Raw genomic sequence first — 22,776 nt, 5'->3', positions numbered from 1 at the left:
CAATGCTGCCCTGGGTATACTCTGAGTGGAGTTCTTCTCCCTCCTTTTTTATTACATGTCATAATTTAGTTAGGAGGGAAAGTATACCAATTAAATTCTCCCTAAGGGCTCATCTTGGTACAAATTGTGCACAATTTAATGTATCTACCACAGAAGATGAAGATAAATCCAATGTGAGCACCAACTGTAAATATGACCTTCTCAGCACTTATAAAACAAATAAGCTAAACATATATATTTTTCCTTTTGGTTATTCATTAAAATGCCATAGCACGCTGGAGAGAACTAAATCTATATGGCTATAAAAGCAGTAAGATGCTAGAAGAAAACTAGACAAAAACTGTAAGATATACAATTATTACTGATGTCCTTCTAATAAACTCCTATGTGGTTAAAATGAAGAGCACAAGGCCTAGAACAGTGGTTTACTACACATTTTAAGTTGAGATCTGCCACATTGGTATGAGTTTTGGTGAAACTGTGAAATCACACCCAGTGCTCTTTTTTATGCCATCCACTGTAGGCCTTCCCAAAGTTCAATGAGAGTCAGACCCTTCTTGCTGTCCGCATCAAACACAGCCTTTTCAGTAATGATACGGTTGACACACTGCTTTCCTGTTAGAGGTAATGTACATTTCTCCATGATTTTATCTGCATTTCCCTTTGCTGAATGTTCCATGGTGACCACTACTTTGGTTCTGGCGCTGGACACTAGATCCATAGCCCCTCCCATTTCTTTCACCATCTTTCCAGGTATCATCCAGTTAGCCAGGTCACCATATTTGGAAACCTGCATGGCTCCTAGCGTTGTTAGATTGACATGTCCCCCTCTAATCATTGCAAATGATTCATCACTGGAGAAAGAAGAGGCTCCTGGAAGAACGGTAACTGTTTCCTTGCCTGCATTGATTAGATCAGCATCAACTTCATTTTTTAATGGGTATGGACCCAAACCCAGGACTCCATTTTCACACTGAAGATGGACAGTCATATTGGGGCTGATATAGTTGCTGGCCAGAAGTGGTATTTCTATGCCCAAATTGGCATACATGCTGTCGTCAAATTCAAGAGCTGCCTGCTTGATGATACATTCTCTGACATTATCTCCAGGTTTACCAGATGTGGTTTTTATATCTTCCTCTTTCTGGATTGATAAACGCTCAATTGTTTTCTTATATTTTTCTCCCTTTATAAGGCAATGTACATATATCTTAGGAATATGTATGTCTTCTGGGGCAAATGATCCAATATCGACAATTTCTTCAAACTGAAAAACACATTTCCAGCTCAGTCTGCCTTCCAGGCTTTCACCAAAGCCTGAGCAGTATATTTTGAGGCAAAATATTTCCTGACATTAAAAATGATGTATGTTTGACAGGAAATATAGGTCAACCAAATATAATAAACTTGTTTGTGTTACTTTTGTTTGAGCCTTCTTAAATATATCATTTGTTCATGGGCTATTTTATCAGGTTTGCATATTTAAATTCAACAAAAGAAGTATTGATATTTCATACTTTCCTGTATTAATCTTTTCTTGGTTAATATAGTATTGTCCTGTATTGACTAAAAACCCCAGCAATCCCACTGCTAGGCATACACACCAAGGAAACCAGAATTGAAAGAGACATGTGTACCCCAATGTTCATTGCAACACTGTTTACAATAGCCAGGACATGGAAGCAACCTAGATATCCATTGGCAGACGAATGGATAAGAAAGCTCTGGTAAATATACACAATGGAATATTACTCAGCTGTTAAAAAAATGCATTTGAATCAGTTCTAATGAGGTGGATGAAACTGGAGCCTATTTCACAGAATTAAGTAAGTCAGAAAGAGAAACACTAATACAGTATATTCATGCATATATATGGAATTTAGAAAGATGATAACGATGACCCTATATGTGAGACAGCAAAAAAGACACTGAGATAAAGAACAGACTTTTAGACTCTGTGGGAGAAGGCCAGGGTGGGATGATCTGAAAGAATAGTATTGAAACGTGTATTACAATATGTGAAATAGATTGCCAGTCCAGATTCGATGCATGAGACAGGGCATTCAGGACCAGTGAACTGGGAGGCCTCTGGGAGATGGGATGGGGAGGAAGGTGGGAGGACGGTTCAGGATGGGGGACACATGTGCACCCATGGCTGATTCGTGTTGATGTATGGTGAAAACCACTACAATATTGTAAAGTTGAGCGACTTCACCCCTAAAATAAATAAATTTAAAAAAAAAAAAAAAAACCTCAGTGCAACCAACTTTATTTCCCTCGTGGAAGGTCAGTCCATTCTAGAAAGACAAAGGAGCACTTAGTGGCAGATGCGGATGTATAATCACAAGTTTTAAAACTGTATAGCCTCATGCAGTCAGAAAATATTCACAGGATTTGTCATCAAAACATGAAGTTGGAAATCTGTCTTTAGTGGATTTTCCATTTTTGCTATTGGATCTTCTCTTTAATTACAAGAAACGATACTAGGTAAAAACAGTATCGAAGGAAACAGGAGATTTTTGATGTTATGAATATTTCTAGCTATGTTCATACTCATTTGACAGTGTATACACAGTAAATTAATTTGGATATACCTCAAAAGGTAACCATTGAGGTTTTATACCAATTAATAAATGAAAATTTGACTTCATATAGTTTGTTATATGAAGATAATTACCAACAGGTATGATAAGATGATATCATTATAAGTAGAATTTCAGCTCTGGAGCATCAAGGACTATATGCTTCAGAGGAGTAGGGAAGTTCTTTTTCTGGAATGAAATAATAGGAATTACTTGAACTTCAACTCTCCACTTGTCCCTTTAATATCACAGATCACCATAATTAACTACCAGTGCCTTTTAGAGAATTTGGAGAAACTTTTTGAGGCTTCACAATTAATCATCTATTCTAGGAAAATTAGCAAAACATAAATAATTTTGCAAAAATTAAAAACGGCATGCTGATAGTCATTTCGCAGGGTCCAATTGTAATCCATTTGATTACATGAAAAAATAATTTATGTGTTGTTTTTTGAATTTATCCTCAAACCTAGTTCATGCTTACATCTGAGAGGGAATGCATCACTCTATAATAAGAAACATAAGTTTTGACTTCCTATCTCCAGCTTTTCAGACAGTGGCACCAAGTGTGGGTCTGTAGTTTATTTTATGGGTTATTTTCTTGCATTTGAAAAATTCTAAAAAAGAAAAGTGCTCTTTTTCCTTATTGCCACTATTTCTCACTTGTGTAAAACCTCATGTACTTTGGAATTGGGAATAGAGCAGTAGACATTCTGAAAGTTAATATTCATATATGACACATTGAAATATTGACTAGAGGGATGTAATAAAAAAATGATTACCTTTACTTCCATGGTGGAACTAATTCTTAAAGTATACTTTAAAAATCCCAGTGAAATCAGCCTGCCAAGCAGTGTTTTCATATCCTCAGGTTACTGTACAGTTTCCTTTAGGCTTCCTTTTGCTTCTTAGTTTGCCTCTTAGTTCCATGCCACTATAAAAAATGGTTATAAATTATGAGAATGGAATGTGATTTAAATGATGATGAAGCAGATGGCTTACTCTTCAGCAGTTAGAAGGAATGCTCAAGAAACACATTTCTTAGCTTCAAGACAACCCATTCATGTTAATCTTACCTGCAGTGACCTTTTTGGGGCTTATTTAATAATAAAATTTAAAAATCTTTGTCTCCCATCTGAAAACATAAACCTTTCTGACATGCACAAAATTTTTCATTAAAATGCTCTTTATTCTTTCCTTTTTTTTCAAGTACAATGAAGTTATATTTCAATAACTTTAAACAAATTAAATATAAAAGAAAAAATCAGTTAACTTATTTACTAAGTATCCCAGAGCAATGTGTGTTAATGAATAGCAGCATTTGTGAAGCTTACATTATTAATGAAATATCCTTAAGTGTACCAGTAAAGAAAATATCTAGATATGAAAATAATTGGGACTGCTTATGAATGTAAATTAGACATAGTTTTACTCTGCCTTCTGTGATACAACTGTTATGAATAACTAATAGTATTCTCTAAGACATTATCACTTTGGCTATCTTCATTTCATTCATTATATTATAATTATAGTGAAGTTGATCTAAACTGATTACTCAAATACTTAAGCCTTTTCACCCAAAGATAAATGGATGAGTCTGTTCTGTGAAGGGAGCCTATGCAACTAATTTTTGTATTTGTTAACTTTTACAATACTTGCTTTGCTTTACCATCAATATATATGTTAATTTATTTATTTTGTTTCTATAACGTGGTTCTTTTTATTTTTTATTTTTAAAATTTATTTAATTGGAGGCTAATTAATTTAAAATACTGTAGTGGTTTTTGCCATACATTGATATGAATCAGCCATGCGTGTATATGTGTCCCCCATCCTGAACCCCCCTCCCACCTCCATCCCTATCCCATCACTCAGAGTCATCCCAGTGCACCGGCCCTGAGTTCCCTGCCTCATGCATCAAACCTGGACTGGCAATCTAGTTCACATATCGTAATATACTTGTTTCAGTGCTTTTCTCTCAAATGATCCCACCCTCACCTTTTCCCACAGAGTCCAAAAGTCTGTTCTTTATCTCTGTGTCTCTTTTGCTGTCTCACACATAGGGTCATCATTACCATCTTTCTAAATTCCATATATATGCATGAATATACTGTATTTGTGTTTTTCTTTCTGACTTACTTCACTCTGTATAATAGGATCCAGTTTCATCCACTTCATTAGAACTGATTCAAATGCACACTTTTTAATAGCTGGGTAATATTCCATTGTGTATATGTACCACAGCTTTCTTGTTCATTCATCTGTTGATGGACATCTAGGTTGCTTCCATGTCCTAGCTATTGTAAATATTGATGAACATTGGTGTACATGTGTCTCTTTTCAATTCTGGTTTCCTTGGTGTGTATGCCCAGCAGTGGGATTGCTGTGTCGTATGGCAGTTTATTTCCATTTTTTTAAAGGAATCTCCACACTGTTCTCCATAGCGACTGTACTAGTTTGCATTCCCACCAACGGTGAAAGAGGGTTCCCTTTTCTCCATACCCTCTCCAGCATTTATTGTATGTAGACTTTTGGATAGCAGCCTTTCTGACCAGCCTGAGATGGTACCTCATTGTGGTCTTAATTTGCATTTCTCTGAGAATGAGAGATGTTGAGCATCTTTTCATGTGTTTGATAGCCATCTGTATGTCTTCTTTGGAGAAATGTCTGTTTAGTTATTTGGTCCATTTTTTGATTGGGTCATTTATTTTTCTGGAATTGAGCTGCAAGAGCTGCTTGTATATTTTTGAGATTCTTTGTCACTTACTTCATTTGCTATTATTTTCTCCCATTCTGAAGGCTGTCTTTTCACCTTCCTTATAGTTTTCTTTGTTGTGCAAAAGCTTTTAAGTTTAATTAGGTCCCATTTGTTTATTTTTTTTCATATCATGGAATTTTATTAATCTTGATACATAAATATAGCATGTCTTTCTACACAAAGGTCCTCAAGATGAGTTTATATTTTTTCTAGTACATATAAAATAAAACTGTCCAGCCATATAAAACCTGCCCTTGTTTGCACTATATAGAGCACATGCTCAGAAATCCAGTTTGAGTAGACTCTAGATCAAAAATAACTTGCAAATACTTCATCTATTGAGGAAAAAAAAAAGTCTATGTATTAAGTTCAGTAACATAAAGAATAAAATTATCACTTGAAAGAAAGCAAAATTCTTTGAATAAGCAGATTATTAACATTTGCCTGTGTGTTTTTTCTTTAGATTTTAGCCTTCATCCTTATAAGGAATATCCCTGGGTATGCTTGTTCAGTTTACAGTTCATTTTTTGCTTGGTTTGGAAAAATTTCATTAGAGGTTAGTATATTAATATTTTGATCTGTCTTATACTACCCAGTGTTTTATGGAGCTGTGTATATAAATGTATATATAGATGTGTAACTGACTTTTTTTTTTAAACCAAAGCTATTTTTATGAAATTATAGGCAAGAAACTTTGAACTTCAACAGCAGTATTGTAGAATGCTTTTAAAGTCTTATTTAAATGGCTAAATACAGATGACTTTCACATATTTATTTTGTCTTTCAAGTACAGCCAAGGTGAAGAAATAGGAAGAGAAAAAAAATGAAATAGATACAAATGAAATTTGTAAATAGACATAAATGAAATCAAGCTGAGAGGATTTTGATTTGTTATTCATTCATAATTAAATATTATTTTGCTGGAATTTAGTTTATTGATGCTTATCATAATAAAATTCACTCTTATTGAAAGTTTGGGGAATTTTTAAAACTCATTATTTTGTGTGCAGTAACTAATATGAATTTATCCTCAATTTTTGCTCTTATTTCTATTACTCTTGGAGGTGGGTCATAGAGGATCCTGCTGTGATTTATGTTGGAGAGTGTTTTGCCTATGTTTTCCTCTAGGATTTTTATAGTTTATTGTCTTACATTTAGATGTTTAATCCATTTTGAGTTTATTTTTGTGTATGGTGTTAAAAAGTGTTCTAGTTTCATTCTTTTACAAGTGGTTGACCAGTTTTATGTTTAAAATTGACGTTCATTTTTCTTTCTATTCTTCAACATTTCAAGGGAAAAATCTTAACTTAATTACTTAAGTTAATTAATTAACTTAATTATAAAGCTATAAAATGCAAATAACTTTATATTTTTGGTCTTCTACAATCTCATTTTTTTTCTTGCCCTATGAATAGAAAGTTAAATGTAAAGTTAAATATAAAGGCTAAAGATGTATAGTTAAAGATTAGTACATGGTCAACTATTTCACTATATCTGGCTCTATAGTGGCAGATTGCATGGTGAGCTGAAGGTTAGGGAAATTATGTTAACTATCTCAATAGGTGATTTATCACTTACAAAGCCTATAGAGCAGGAAGTTCCTCAAGTCCATTCACAGTTAAATTCAAGAATTGGTAGCTGGTTGATTTTTATACTGACTTTGAGGTACATTACAGTTGTGATGGGGGATTTGAACTATTTGGACAGCTGCTAGAAATGTCATTCTATTAATATCAAGACATGTGTCTGACTATGCCTACCAGTCCCTTCCTTCATTAATACTTACTAACTATAAGATAATATTGTTACTCTCTCCTGTAGGTACTGTGACTTTTAAACACTTCTTTCGTAGTCAGAATTTGAACCAGAGAAAGACTTCTTATCATGGTTTGCTTTTCTGAGAAATGAAATTCCCAAGAGTACAAGTCTCCAGACTCAGGTGAATTTTATCTCTAGTTATGGGGGTGGGCACTAAATACATGTACATATTATTAATATTCCAGGTGATGAATCAGTAATCTTGAATGAGAGAGATGTCAGAAGCTTAAGAGATAGAACAGTTTGATCTTAAAAGCTTTATTTACAAAATTTCACAAACATAAATGTTTTATAAGATGTAGAAATGTTGCTTGCAAATAAATATAGTCACGTTGATTTGTAGATGATTAAATAACTTTACTGAAATAATACTATTTAATGAATTTAAGCAATTCCCACAGAAGTAGAACTGAAAATCACTATGCAGAAATTACTACTAACTCATCTTTGCTTTTTTAACAGCTTAACTTCTTTTTAAAAATTTTGATTTTCTTTGCCTTTGCTGTATTTTCTTCATAAATTATTTTCCCCCTTTAGGACAAAGTTGAAGAGCAAGCTATGCAAGGAGAAGATCAGGTAAGAAAATAATAGTAATAGCAACAACAAAATCTATTGAGAAATGTTAAGTAAAAAATAATTTGTTGTAATGCTAAGAACTGAATATGATAAGATGGATATACTCACCTTTATAATTTTATGATTCAAAGTATAGTTACTAAATTGCTTTGGGATTGCTGCTATTAACAGCTGCCTGTAATGTGGAACAAAATTGAGTCAAATGGGACCTTTTCTGTACATTAATTACCCAGCTGGAAACATCTGGATGGCTAGTTGTTTCACTTTCCATGGAGACCATTTAAGTTTGTTCTGTAAAAGTTTTAGCACCTCATCTCTTTTGGGTCTGGCATTTTAGATGTCCTGATATTTGGAAACACTATCCTTTCTTGTCTGTACTGTTTAAGCTGTGTGTGTGTGTGTGTGTGTGTGTGTGTGTGATATGGTGTATGATGTCCAAGTTATTGGTGGACAATTATTAGTTAGTTTGTGTTTTTGCTAGTGTGTAAGAGCTATTAAACAGTAGGATTTTTTTTTTCATTTTTCATAGGGGGTATACCTGTTTACCAGATAATTTCTTATGATTGATTTACCATTGTACTAAAGATGTGTCTTACAAATGAGAAAAATTTGCAAGTGAATACACAGAGAGACTGTTAGAATATGGATATATTTCATCAAAGAGATACTGATTTATTAATTTTCAGTCACAGAACATAACAGAAAGAATTGTTACATATAATTAGCTATGGCAGGTAGGGAAAGTGCACTGGGAGATTCCTTTGCAAATTTCCTTGTATATATAAACTTAAATTGTTTAAGCATAAGTTAACAGTTTATGGATGTTTAAAAAATATATTGTCATCCTAGGTGCAATATATAAACACTCAATTATAAAATTTGATAATCACTTATTAGAAGTGTATAAGATTGATACCTTGAACCCAGATTTGAATGTAAAGAGTTTCCATTTAGCTACTTTTGAGCATTGTTATGACCTCTCTTTCCTGAGTTCTGAAGTTCTTAGATTCTTTTGGGTTTCCATATTTTCTGGTTTTAATCCCTTTCAACCTACTGTTGTAGTATATATCTTTGGTGTTTATAGTAGTCCCCAGTAGGAAGATTCAAGTATATTCTCAATTGTAAACTAAATATTGTCAAATTGACTGTCCTCAAGTGAAATTTTATCAATAGACTGTTGAGTTAATCTTATCTTGGGCCATCATGGGTATATAGCAGCCTCAGAGAAATCACACGTCTAAACTATTCAGCAGAGTGGTTTCAAATTAGACTCTAGAGTCAGGCTGCCTGGATTTACATATCAGATAAAACTTACTGTGACCTTGTGCACTATACTCAACTGCTCACAACTTTCATTGCTTTATCTCCAAAATGGAGATAGTGCCAATGCTGAAAACTGTTGTAAATATTGCCAAAGATAATTATCTTTAGTGTTTTTTTTAAATAGTATTTGGTAAATATTAGCTACAGATGCTAAATCTCTTCCTCCTCCTCTTTCTCTTATTTCCACTCCTCTTCCAACTAATTCATATCCTCCTCATTGCTCTTGCTATTGTTGTTATTATTTTATAGCTATATCCTATGGTTTCCCGGGGCTTCCCAGGTGGCACTAGTGGTAAAGAACCTGCCTGCCAATGCAGGAGACATAGGAGACATAAGAGACGCAGGTTCTATCCCTGAGTTGGAAAGATACCCTGGAGGAGGGCATAGCAACCTATTGCAGCATTCTTGCCTGGAGAATCCCATGGACAGAGGAGGGAATAGCAGGCAACATTCCATAGCATCTCAAAAGATTTGGACATGACTGAAGTGGCTTAGCACACATATGATAGTTTCCTAGCTCTCTGCTCCAAACTATACTGCATAGTTCAGTCAGAAAAATCTTTCCTCAACATTATCTTCAAACATTCCCTTGTGAAAAAACTGATTAAAATCAGACTGCCAAATCTACTATTAAAAGTCCCTTGTGAATATAATGCCTGTCTGTAATGCCAGCTCTCCAGTTCATTTTTCAGTATTTAGAACTTTCCTAATTTATTTCAAGCAATTAAATCCTATTGATGTTGCAGGTTAAAAACAACAGGTGGTAATGGAAAGGAAAGGAGACATCTTGAAAAATTATGATGGTGATAGTAAAAGTAATAATATTAACCGTTTTCACTTGTAAACTGCAAAACACCCATATATCAATAAATATATGTGTTGTGTTAGTTACCCAGTCTTGTCCAACTCTTTGAAACCCCATGGACTGTAGCACCCCAGGCCTCCCTGTCCCTCACCATCTCTTGAAGTTTGGCCAAGTTCATGTCCATTGCATCATTAGTGATGCCATCCAGCCATCTCATCCTCTGACGCCCTCTTCTCCTTCTGCACTCAATAATTCCCTGCATCAGGGACTTTTCTAATGAGTTGGCTGTTCAGATCAGGTGACCAAAATACTGGAGCTTCAGCATCTGTCCTGATGGGTATTCAGAGTTGGTTTCCCTTAATATTGACTGATTTGCTCTCTTTGCTGTCCAAGGGACTCTCAGGAGTCTTCCCTACCACCACAGTTTGAGGGCATCAATTCTTTGGCACTCTGCCTTCTTTATAGTCCAGCTCTCTCAACTGTTTGTGACCACTGGGAAGACCATAGCCTTGACTATGCTGACCTTTGTCAGCGGACTAATGTCTGCTTTTCAACACACTGTCTAGGCTTGTCAGAGCTTTCCTGCTGAGAAGCAATCATCTTCTAATTTCATGGCTGGAGTCACCTCCACAGTTTCCCCTTCTATTTGCCATAAATTAATGGGGCCAGATGCCATTTTCTTAGATTTTTTTTAAAATTTAGTTTTAAGCCACCTCTTTCACTCTCCTCCTTCACCCTCATCAAGAGGCTCTTTAGTTCCTCTTCACTTTCTACCATTAGAGTGATATTATCCACATATCTGAGGTTGTTGATGTTTCTGCCACCTATCTTAATTCCATCCTGTAACTCATCTTATCCATCCTGGCATTTCTTATGATTTACTCAGTGAATATGTTAAATAAACAGGGTGACATCAGACAGTCATGTCATACTGTTTTCTCAATCCTGAACCAATCAGTTGTTCCAAACAGGGTTCTAACGCTTGTTTCTTGACCTGCATACAGGTTTCTCAGGAGACAGGTGAAATGGTCTGGTACTCCCATCTTTAAGAGATGTCCGCAGTTTGTTATGGCCCATATAGTCAAAGGCTTTAGCATAGTTGATGAACCAGTGATAGATGTTTTTTTCTGGAATCCCCTTGTGTTTCGGTTCCTCTCATTCCTCTGCCTTTTCTAAATTCAGCTTGGATGTCTGGAAGTTCTTGGATCATGTAATGCTGAAGCCTGGCATGCAAGATTTTAAACATGACCTTACTAGCATGGGAGATGAGTACAATGGTCTGATGGTTAGAACATTCTTTAGCACTCTTCTTTCTGGGAATTGGGATGAGAATTGATCTTCTCCAGTTCTGTGGCCACTGCTGGGTCTTCAAGATTTGCTGACATATTGAATACAATACTTTGATGGCATCATCCTTTAGAGTTTTGAATAGGTCTACTGGAATTCCAACACATACACTAGCTTTATTAACAACAACAGTGCTTCCTAAGGCCCACTTGACTTCATACTCAAGAATGTGTGGCTCTGGGTGACTGACCACACCGTCATGGTTATCCTATTCATCATGATCTTTTTTTGTACTGTTCTTCAATATATTATTTCTGCCATCTATTATTTCCATCTCTTCTTGATTGCTTCAGCATTTAGTAGATCTCTACCGTTTCTGTCCTTTATTGTGCCCATCTTTGGGCAAAATGTTCCCTTGATTTTTACAGTTTTCCTGATCTCTAGCCTTTTCCCTTCTGCTGTTTTCTTCTATTTTTGTGCAGTGTTCATTGAAGAAGGCCTTCCTGTCTGCTGTTCTTTGGAACTCTGCGTTTAGATGGATGAACCTTTTCTTTTCTCCCTTTCTTTTCTCTTCTTTCTTCTACTATTTGCAAAGCCTCATCAGATAACCACTTTGCTTTCTTGCTTTTCTTTTTCTTTGGGATGGTTTTTTTAGCTGCCTCCTGTACAATATTATGGACCTCTATCCATAGTTCTTCAGTTCTTCAAGTGCACAGTTTACTATATCTAATTTCTTGAAAATATATGTATGTATCTGTGTATGAAGACTAGTTCCAAATAGGAGAAGGAGTACGTCAAGGCTGTATATTGTCACCCTGCTTATTTAACTAATATGCAGAGTACATAATGAGAAATGCTGGGATGGAAGAAGCACAAGCTGGAATCAAGATTGCCGGGAGAAATATCAATAAACTCAGATATGCAGATGACACCACCCTTATGGCAGAAAGTGAAGAGAAACTAAAAAGCCTCTTGATGAAAGTGAAAGAGGAGAGTGAAAAAGTTGGCTTAAAGCTCAACATTCAGAAAATGAAGATCATGGCATCTGGTCCCATCACTTCATGCGAAATAGATGGGGAAACAGTGGAAACAGTGCCAGGCTTTATTTTGGGGGGCTCCAAAATCACTGCAGATGATGACTGCAGCCATGAAATTAAAAGGCGCTTACTCCTTGGAAGGAAAGTTATGACCAATCTAGATAGCATATTCAAAAGCAGAGCTATTACTTAGCCGACTAAGGTCCATCTAGTCAAGGCTATGGTTTTTCCATTGGTCATGTATGGATGTGAGAGTTGGACTGTGAAGAAACCTGAGCACCAAAGAACTGATGCTTTTGAACTGTGGTGTTGGAGAAGACTCTTCAGAGTCCCTTGGACTGCAAGGAGATCCAACCACTCCATCCTAAAGGAGATCAGCCCTGGGTGTTCATTGGAAGGACTGATGCTGAGGCTGAAGCTCCAATACTTTGGCCACCTGATGAGAAGTGTTGACTCATTTGAAAAGACCCTGATGCTGGGAGGGACTGGGGTCAGGAGGAGAAGAGGATGACAGAGGATGAGATGGCTGGATGTCATCACCGACTCGATGGACATGAGTTTGAGTGAACTCTGGGAGTTGGTGATGGACAGGGAGGCCTGGCGTGCTGAGACTCGTGGGGTCACAAACAGTTGGACATGACTGAGAGACTGAACTGAACTGATGTATACTTTTAGATGTACAGAATGCTTTATAGATCCTTTCCTAACTGATATTTTTCATCAGACAAAGGCAAAGGATTTCTCTGAAGGGGTCAATATACAGAAAAAATATATGCACTTTTGGGTATTAGAGAAAATCTTGAGTTTTTTTAGAAAAGCATCAGCCTTAGAACAGATTAGTGGATTACGAACTGATGGTTAGTACTAGTGGTGTACTGGGGGCAGAACTCTTCAAATAGTAGTTTGTGAGGAAGGGTCATCCCTAATGAAAAGTTTGAGTGAAGGGACAGGGATTGGAAAGCACAATGTATGTTTGGGAGATAAGGAAAGACCACAGCCTTTCCTATAGGGAAATAAAAGGGGATTAGGCTGGAGAGTCAACGTGGACATTTATAATGCTTTGGATTTCTATTAATGGAAGTTGCAGAGAAGTCAAATTCTAATATACCATCTTCAGTTCAGTTCAGTTCAGTCACTCAGTCATGTCCAACTCTTTGCGAACCCATGAATTGCAGCACGCCAAGCCTCCCTATCCATTACCAACTCCCAGAGTTCACTCAGACTCGCATTCATCGAGTCCGTGATGCCATCCAGCCATCTCATCCTCTGTCGTCCCCTTCTCCTCCTGCCCCCAATCCCTCCCAGCATCAGTCTTTTCCAATGAGTCAGCTCTTCACATGAGGTGGCTAAAGTACTGGAGTTTCAGCTTTAGCATCATTCCTTCCAAAGAAATCCCAGGGTTGATCTCCTTCAGAATGGACAGGTTGGATCTCCTTGCAGTCCAAGGGACTCTCAAGAGTCTTCTCCAACACCACAGTTCAAAAGCATCAATTCTTCGGCGCTCAGCCTTCTTCACAGTCCAACTCTCACATCCATACATGACCACAGGAAAAACCATAGCCTTGACTAGACGGACCTTAGTCGGCAAAGTAATGTCTCTGCTTTTGAATATGCTATCTAGGTTAGTCATAACTTTTCTTCCAACCCCTGATTATTAAGATCCAAAGGGGCTACCTTTGGAGTTGTGTATAGAGTCATTAGGTTCCTTTCTCCTCAAATTTTGATTATATTATACTTCATAGATAAGAAAAAGGAACATGATTACCTTTGCCTTTGTCACATATCAAAACAAATAGGATTCTCATTACTGTTGGATATTATGCCTTTTTTAGTTGGCAAGAATTTGCATTTACTCTTTTCTGCATCTGTATACCAAAGTCTAAAGTTTTAGGTACTCTGAATGAAAATTAATGAAAAAAGTTATATGATTAGATTGTGGTATGCTGGTAAATGTTTAACAACTCTGTCTGTGTGGGAAAAAAACAGGCATGAAATATGTAGATAGATATAGAATATTTTAATATATATATGAACATTATGATATGTTACTGATACTAGAGATATATAGCACATAATTTACAAATAATAATAAAATAAGCATTATTGTTGTACAGTAAATTCCTTGTAACTAATTGATTTTCAGAAAATGGTGTCATTGATTTTTGATGAGTTCTTATATTGTAGCAAGCTATATTTCCAATTAACAAAAGAATGAAATTACACTGTTAAAGATGCCAGGAGAAATATCAATAACCTCACATATGCAGATGACACCACCCTTATGGCAGAAAGTCAAGAGGAGCTAAAAAGCCTCTTGATGAAAGTGAAAGAGGAGATCGATAAAGTTGGCTTAAAGCTCAACATTCAGAAAACGAAGATCATGGCATCCGGTCCCATCACTTCATGGCAAATAGATGGGGAAACAGTGTCAGACTTTATTTTGGGGGGCTCCAAAATCACTGCAGATGGTGAGCGCAGCCATGAAATTAAAAGATGCTTACTTCTTGGAAGAAAAGTTATGACCAACCTAGATAGTATATTCAAAAGCAGAGACATTACTTTGCTGACTAAGGTCTGTCTAGTCAAGGCTACGGTTTTTCCTGTGGTCATGTATGGATGTGAGAGTTGGACTGTGAAGAAGGCTGAGCACCGAAGAATTGATGCTTTTGAACTGTGGTGTTGGAGAACTCTTGAGAGTCCCTTGGACTGCAAGGAGATCCAACCTGTCCATTCTGAAGGAGATCAACCCTGGGATTTCTTTGGAAGGAATGATGCTAAAGCTGAAACTCCAGTAGTTTGGCCACCTGATGAGAAGAGTTGACTCATTGGAATAGACTCTGATGCTGGGAGGGATTGGGGGCAGGAGGAGAAGGGGACGACCGAGGATGAGATGGCTGGATGGCATCACGGACTCAATGGACGTGAGTCTGAGTGAACTCCGGGAGATGGTGATGAACCGGGAGGCCTGGCTGCTGCGATTCATGGGGTCGCAAAGAGTCGGACATGACTGAGCGACTGAACTGAACTGAAATTTAGGTGATATTTCTGTTTATGTTAATGACAAACAAAGTTGAAGCAGTGAATATTTGTATTAAGAGTTCACCCTTTCATCAATATTATGAAATCCTTCTGTTTAATATTAATTTTTTAAAATTGGAGGATAATTGCTTTATATTATATTAGTATCTGCCAAACATCAACATGAATAAGCCATAGGCGTACATATATCCCTTCCCTCTTAAACCTCCCTCCCTTCTCCCACTCCATCACACCCCTCTAGGTTGTCACAGAGCACTGGGTTTGAGCTCCCTGCATGGTACAGCAAATTCCCACTGGCTATCTATTTTACATATGGTAATGTATATGTATATGTTACTGCTTTATTCATCCCAACCTCTCCTTCCCCTACTGTGTCCACAAATCTGTTCTCTGTGTCTGTGTCTCCAGTGCTGCTCTGCAAATAGGTTCATTAGTACCATCTTTCTAGATCCACATATATGTGTTAATATGCAATATTTGTTTTTTCTGACTGTCTTCACTCTGTATAATAGATTCTAGGTTCATTCACCTCATTAGAACTGACTCAAATGTGTTCTTTCTATGGCCAAGTAATATTCCATTGTATACATGTACCACATCTCTTTCATATTTACTTATTTATTTTTAATTGGAGGGTCATGACTTTACAATATTGTGGTGATTTTTGCCATACATCAACATGAATTGGACATAGGTATACCTGTGTCCCCTCCCTCTTGATACCAGCTCCCATCCCCGCCCCTCATTCCCTCTAAGTTGTCGCAGAGCACTGGCTTTGGGCTCCCTGCATTATACATAAAACTCCACTGGCTATCTATTTTATATATGGTAATGTATATATTTCAATGCTGTTCTCTCAAATCATCCCACCATCTCCTTAGCCCACTGTGTCCAAAAGTCTGTTTTCTATGTCTATGTCTACTTTGCTGCTCTGCACATAGGATCGTCAGTACTGTCTTTCTAGATTCCATAAATATGTGTTAATAGATGATATTTGTTTTTCCTCTTTCTAACTTATTTCACTCTGTATTATTATACAGGCTCTAGGTAGATCCACCTCATTAGAACTGACTCAGATGCATTCCTTTTTATAACTGAGTAATAGCACACTGTGTATATGTACAACAACTTCCTTACACATGTGTCTGTTGATGGACATCTAGATTGTTTCTATGTCCTAGCTACTGTAAATAGTGCTGCAATGAACTTTGGGGGTACATATGTCATTTTAAATTATGGTTTCCTCAGACTGTATGCCCAGTAGTGAGATTACTGGGTCATATAGTAGTTTTATTCATAGATTTTTAAAGAATCTCCATACTCTTCTCCATAGTGGTTGTATCATTTTGCATTCCCATCAAATGCATAAAAGAGTTCCCTTTTCTCCACACTCTCTCCAGCATTTATTGTTTGTAGGCTTTTTGATGATGGCCATTCTGACCAGCGAGAGTTGATACTTCATTGTAGTTTTGATTTGCATTTCTCTAATAATGAGCAATGTTGAGCATCTTTTCATATGTTTGTTAGCCGTCTGTATGTCTTCTTTGGAGAAATGTCTGTTTAGGTCTTCTGCCCACTTTTTGATTGGGTTGTTTGTTTTTCTGTTATTGAGTTGCATCATCTGCTTGTATATTTTGGAGATTAGTCCTATGCCAGTTGTTTCATTTGCTGTTATTTTCTCCCATTCTGAGAGTTGTCTGTTCACCGTATTTATTCTTTTGCCATTCAAAAGCTTTTAAATTTATTTTGTTCCCATTTGTTTATTTTCTTTTTATCTCCATTACTCTAGGAGATGGGTCATAGAGGATGTTGCTGTTGATTTATGTCAAGGAGTGTATTGCCTGTGTTTTCTTCTAAGAGCTTTATAGTTTCTGGCCTTACACTTAAGTGTTTAATCCATTTTGAGTTTATCTTCGAGTATGGTATTAGGAGGGGCACTAGTTTCATTCTTTTACATGTAGCTGTCCAGTTTCCCCAGCACCAGTTCGTGAAGAGGCTATCTTTTCTCCATTGTATATTTTTGCCTCCTTTGCAAAACACAAGGTGTCTGTAGGTGTGTGGGTTTATCTCTGGACTTTCTACCTTGTTCCATCAGCCTATATTTCTGGTTTATTGCCAGTACTGTACTGTCTTGTTGACTGTAACTTTGTAGTATAGTCTGAATTGAGGAAGGTTGATTCCGCCAGCTCTTTTTCTTTCTCAAGATTGCTTTTGCTCTGCAAATCCTTTCGTGTTTCCAAAAAATTTTAAAAATTGTTTGTTCTAGTTCTGTTAAAAATGCCATTGGTAGTTTGATAGGGATTGCATTGCATCTGTATATTGCTTTGGGTAATACAATAATTTGACAATATTGATTCTTCCAGTCCAAGAACATGGTATATCTCTCCATCTGTTTGTGTTAACTTTGATTAATTTCATCAGTGTCTCATAGTTTTCTGCATATAGGTTTGTGTCTCTTCTGGTAGGTCTATTCCTAGGTATTTTATTCTTTATTTGTTGTAATGGTGAATGGGATGTTTCCTTAATTTTTCTTTATGAGGTTTCAATGTTAGTGTGTAGGAAAGCAAGGGATTTCTGTATATTAATTTCATATCCTTCAGCTTTACTAAATTCATTGATTAACTCTAGTAGTTTTCTGGTGGCAGTTTTAGGGTTTTCTATGTATAGAATCATGTCATCTGCAAACAGTGAGAGTTTTACCTCTTGTTTTCCAATATGCATTCCTTTTTATTTCTTTTTTTCCCCCTCTGATTGTTGTGGCTAGGACTTCCAAAACTACGTTGAATAATAGTGGAAAGAGTGACTTTTTTCTAATCTTAGAGAAATTATTTTCAGTTTTTTTTACCATCGAGAATAATGTTTGCTATAGGCTTGTATACATGGCCTTTAGTATGTTGAAGTTTGTTCCTTCTATGCCTACTTTATGGATAGCTTTATCATAAATGTGTATTGAATTTTGTCAAAATCTTTCTCTGCATCTATTGGTAGATCACATGATTTTTGTCTTTCAGTTTGTTAATATGGTGTATTGCATTGATTTATATGCATATATTGAAGAACTCTTGCATCCCTGGGATAAAGCTCACTTTATCATGATGTATGATCCTTTTTCATGTGTTGTTGGAATCTGTTTGCTAGAATTTTGTTTAGGATTTTTGAGTCTATGTTCATCAGTGATGTTGGCCTCTAATTTTCTTTTTTGTGACATCTTTTTGTGGTTTTAGTATCAGTGCGATGGTGGCCTTGTAGAATTAGTTCGGGAGTTTTCCTTCCTCTGCAATATTCTGAAAGAGTTTGAGTATGCTGGTTGATAGATCTCTAAGCTTTTGGTAGAATTCGTTCAGGAAGCTATCTTGTCTTGGAGTTTTGTTTGTCTTCTGTGCTTGTGATTGGTTTATTCATGTTTTCTATGTCTTCCTGGTTCAGTTTTGGAAGTTTATACTTTTCTAAGAATTTGTCTATTTCTTCCTGTTTGTTTTATTGGCATAAAGCTGCTCATAGTATTCCCTTACTAGCCTTTGCATTTCTGCTTTGTCTAATGTAACTTCTCCTTTTTCATTTATTTTATTGATTTGAGCCTCCTCCCTTTTTTTCTTGATGAGTCTGACTAATAGCTTGCCAATTTTATGTATCTTTTCAAGAACCAGGTTTTAGTTTTATTGATCTTTGCTATTGTCTCCTTCATATCTTTTTCATTTACTTTTGTGCTGATCTTTATAATTTCTTTCCTTTTATTGACTTTGGGATATTTTGTTCTTATTTTCTAGTTGCTTTAGGTGTAAGGTTAGGATATTTATTTGATTTCTTTCTTGTTTCTTGAGGTATGCTTGTATTGCTATTACCTCCCCCCTTAGGACTACTTTTAATACAGTCCATAGATTTTGAGTTCTCATTGTCATTTGATTCTAGGTATTTTTTATTTCCTCAGTGAACTTTTGGTTATTCAGAAGCATATTGTTTACTCTCCATGTGTTTGACTTTTTAATAGTTCTTTTTTTCCCCCTGTAGTTATCTAATCTTATAGCTTTGTGGTCAGAAAAGATGTTTGAAATGATTTTAATTTTTTTTTAAATTTATCAGGGTTTAATTTGTGACCCAAGGTGTTATCAATCCTGGAGAGTGTTTCATGTGCACTTGAGAAAACAGTGAAATTACATTTTTTTTTTTTTTTGGATGGAATGCCCTGTAGATATCAATTAATTTCAACTGGCCCAATATATTGTTTAAAGTTTGTGTTTCCTTATTAATATTCTGTCTATATGATCTGTTCATTTGTGTGAGTGGAGTGTTAGAGTCCTTGACTATTATTGTGTTAATGTTTATTTCCCATTTATTAGTCATTAGCATTTGCCTCATGTATTGTGGTGCTCCTATGTCGAGTGTGTATATATTTATAATTCTTATAGCTTCTTAGATTGATTTCTTGACCATTATATAGTGTCCTTCCTTCTCTCTTGTAATGGTCTTTATTTTAAAGCCTGTTTTATCTGATATGAGTATTCCTGCTCCCACTTTCGTTTGATTTCCATTTGCATGGAACATCTTTTTCAGCCCATCACTTTCAATCTGTATGTGTCCCTAAGTCTCAGGTGGGTCTCTTGTAGACAGCGTATATATGGGTATTGATTTTTTTATCCATTCAGCTAGTCTGGGTCTTTTGGTTGGAGCATTTAATCCATTTGCATTTAAGATAGTTATTGATATGTATGATCCTATTACCATCTACTTTATTGTTTGAGGTTTGTTTGTGTAGTCCTTTAGTTACTCTTGTGTTTCCCGTATAGAAAAGTACCTATAGCATTTGCTGTAAAGCTCGTTTAGTGGTGCTAAATTCTCTTAACTTTTGCTTGTCTGTAAAGCTTTTGATTCCTCCTTTGAATCTGAATGAGATCCTTTCTGAATAGAGTAATCTTGATTGTAGGTTTTTCCCTTTCATCAGTGTAAGCATATCTTGCTACTCTCTTCTGGCCTTCAGAGTTTCTGTTGGAAAATAAGCTCTTGGCCAGATGGGGATCCCCTTGTGTGTTATTTGTTGCTTTTCCCTTGCTGCTTTTAATATTCATTCTTTGTGTTTGATTTTCATCAGTTTGATTAATATGTGTCTTAGCATGTTTATCCTGTATGGGCCTCTATAGGCTTTCTGGATTTGGGTGCCTATTTCCTTTCCCGTGTTAGGGAAAATTTTCAACTGTAATCTTTTGGAATATCTTCTCACACCCTTTCTTTTTCTCTCTTTCTTCTGGGAGCAATATAATTTGAATGTTGGTGTGCTTAGTGTTGTCCCAGAGGCCTCTGAGACTGTCCTCATTTCTTTCCTTCTTCTTTTTTAATTTTTATTTTTACTTTATTTTACTTTACAATACTGTATTGGTTTTGCCATACATTGACATGAATCCACCACGGGTGTACATGCGTTCCCAAACATGAACCCCCCTCCCACCTCCCTCCCCATAACATCTCTCTGGGTCATCCCCGTGCACCAGCCCCAAGCATGCTGTATCCTACATTGGACATAGACTGGCGATTTGTTTCTTACATGATAGTATACATGTTTCAGTGCCATTCTCCCAAATCATCCCACCCTCTCCCTCTCCATCTGAGTCCAAAAGTCTGCTCTACACATCTGTGTCTCATTTCTTTTTATTTTTTTTTTCATTATTCTACTCTGCTTCAGTTATTTCCACCATTCCATCTTCCAGCTCACTTACCTGTTCCTCTGCCTCAGTTATCTGCCACTGGCTCCCTCTAGTGTATTTTTAATTTCAGTTATTGTGTTGTTCATTGCTGATTGTCTCTTTATTTTTTCTAGAATCTTTTAAAACATTTCTTGTATCGTCTTCACCTATGCCTCCAACCTATTTTTCTGTGCCTCCATTTTATTTCCAAGATTATGGATCATCTTTACTATCATTGCTCTGAATTTTTTTTTCAAGTAGATTGCCTGTTTCTTCTTCATTTTTTTGTCTTGTGGTTGTTTACCATTTTCCTTCATCTGCTGCATGTTTGTCTTTTCAGTTTGCTTACTTTACTGTGTTTGAGGTCTCCTTTATGCAGGCTGGTAGGTCATTGTTCCTGTTAATTGTGAAGTCTACACTCCATGGGTGGAGTTGGACCAGTGCTTTGTGAAAGTTTCCTGGTTGGTGAAGGTTTATGCCTGTGTTCTGGAGGATGAAGCTGGGTCTTGTCTCTCTGAAGGGCAGTGCTGTGTCCAGTACTGTGTTTTGGAGTGTCTGTGGGCTTGATGTGGCTTTAGGCAGCCTGTCTATTGATGTTCACAGTTGTTCCTGTTTTGCTGAAGGATTGGTGTGAGGCGTTCAGTGCTGGGGCTTGCTGGCCTTTGGAGGGGGATTTGTCTTAGTGTTACGATGGAGGCATTTGGGAGATCTCTCATCAATTAATGTTTTATGAGGTCAGGAGTTCTCTACTGGTTCAAAGTCCTGGACTTGGATCTCCCACCTCAGGGTTTGGGCATGTCCCCTTACTGTAATACCAAGACTTCACAGGACACTCAGCACAGAAGACAAAACCCCAAGACTAATGGTGAAAATAACACTTAGCAGCCAAGAAATTCACACTCTTACAAAGAGAAACAAAAGAGATGAAAGAGAAGATAAAAATATAGAAAAACTGGAGTCAAAAAAGATGACAATCCAAAAAAGATACTCATAAGTAAAAATGAATATTAAAACTAGACTAGCAAAAATACAAATTCAATGAACTAAAGAGTACTATAAAAAAGGAAAATAAAATGAATTTACTTAAAAATACAATGTTTTTTAAAAAGGAAACAGGTTATAAAAAATAAAAATTAAAGGAGTAATAAAGAATGAACAACATTAGAACAATATGAAAAAGAAGAAAAAAAAATATATGGAAAGTTTCAATAAGAAGAATGTCCTTGTGATTTTTCTATTTACCTTTCCACACAGTGTGCTCCAGTGAATATGCCTACACAGAAAGCCCTCCATTATTTCTAGTAAAGTCTCTGGATCTGTTGTGGATAGTATAGGGTCAACTCAGACTCAGGTCTTGCCTTATTCCTGCTTGAACTTGCTTCCAATGTCCACAATTTCCCCTAAAGTCCACAGTCTCAGGCTGATTGTGGGGATTTATCCACTGCACCTGTGGCTGCAGGAGTGACTTCCCCTTCTCTTCTTTACTCACAAAGCTCCTGGTTCTCTGCTTTGGGCTTCACCATGCCTGTTTGTAGGCCACCCTCAGGTGTCTGTTCCCTTCCCAGACACAAGGGGGCGAAAGTAGCAGCTTATTAGGGCTCAATTTTCAGTTGGGCTGGGAAGAGAGGTATGGCAGACACAGTTGGGGTTGGGAGAAGTGCCTGCTGTGGTCAAGACTGCGGGAGGTTGCCAATCTGAGGCAGATCGTGGGCTTTCTCAGGACAGGTGGCCCTGGATTTTGGGTTCTTCAGCAGAGCCAAGCTGCTCAGGCTCCCAGGAAGGTGTGGCCAGTGACCTGTGGCCACCTGTAGCTTGGTGGCACCTATAACCCCTAGGAACGAGAGCATGGTGGCCTCCTGTCCTCCACCTCTGGCAC

At 36.7% G+C, this 22,776-nt stretch overlaps 1 pseudogene; it reads right to left on the bottom strand.

The window, feature by feature from the left end:
• Nucleotides 1-437: 437 nt before the first annotated feature.
• Nucleotides 438-22,423, bottom strand: LOC128069503 (succinyl-CoA:3-ketoacid coenzyme A transferase 1, mitochondrial-like; annotated as a pseudogene).
• Nucleotides 22,424-22,776: the final 353 nt, after the last annotated feature.

Source organism: Budorcas taxicolor, chromosome X (genome assembly GCF_023091745.1).
Source record: "Budorcas taxicolor isolate Tak-1 chromosome X, Takin1.1, whole genome shotgun sequence".
In the NCBI taxonomy this organism is placed as follows: domain Eukaryota; kingdom Metazoa; phylum Chordata; class Mammalia; order Artiodactyla; family Bovidae; genus Budorcas; species Budorcas taxicolor.
This window is presented reverse-complemented; position numbering and strand designations above follow the sequence as displayed.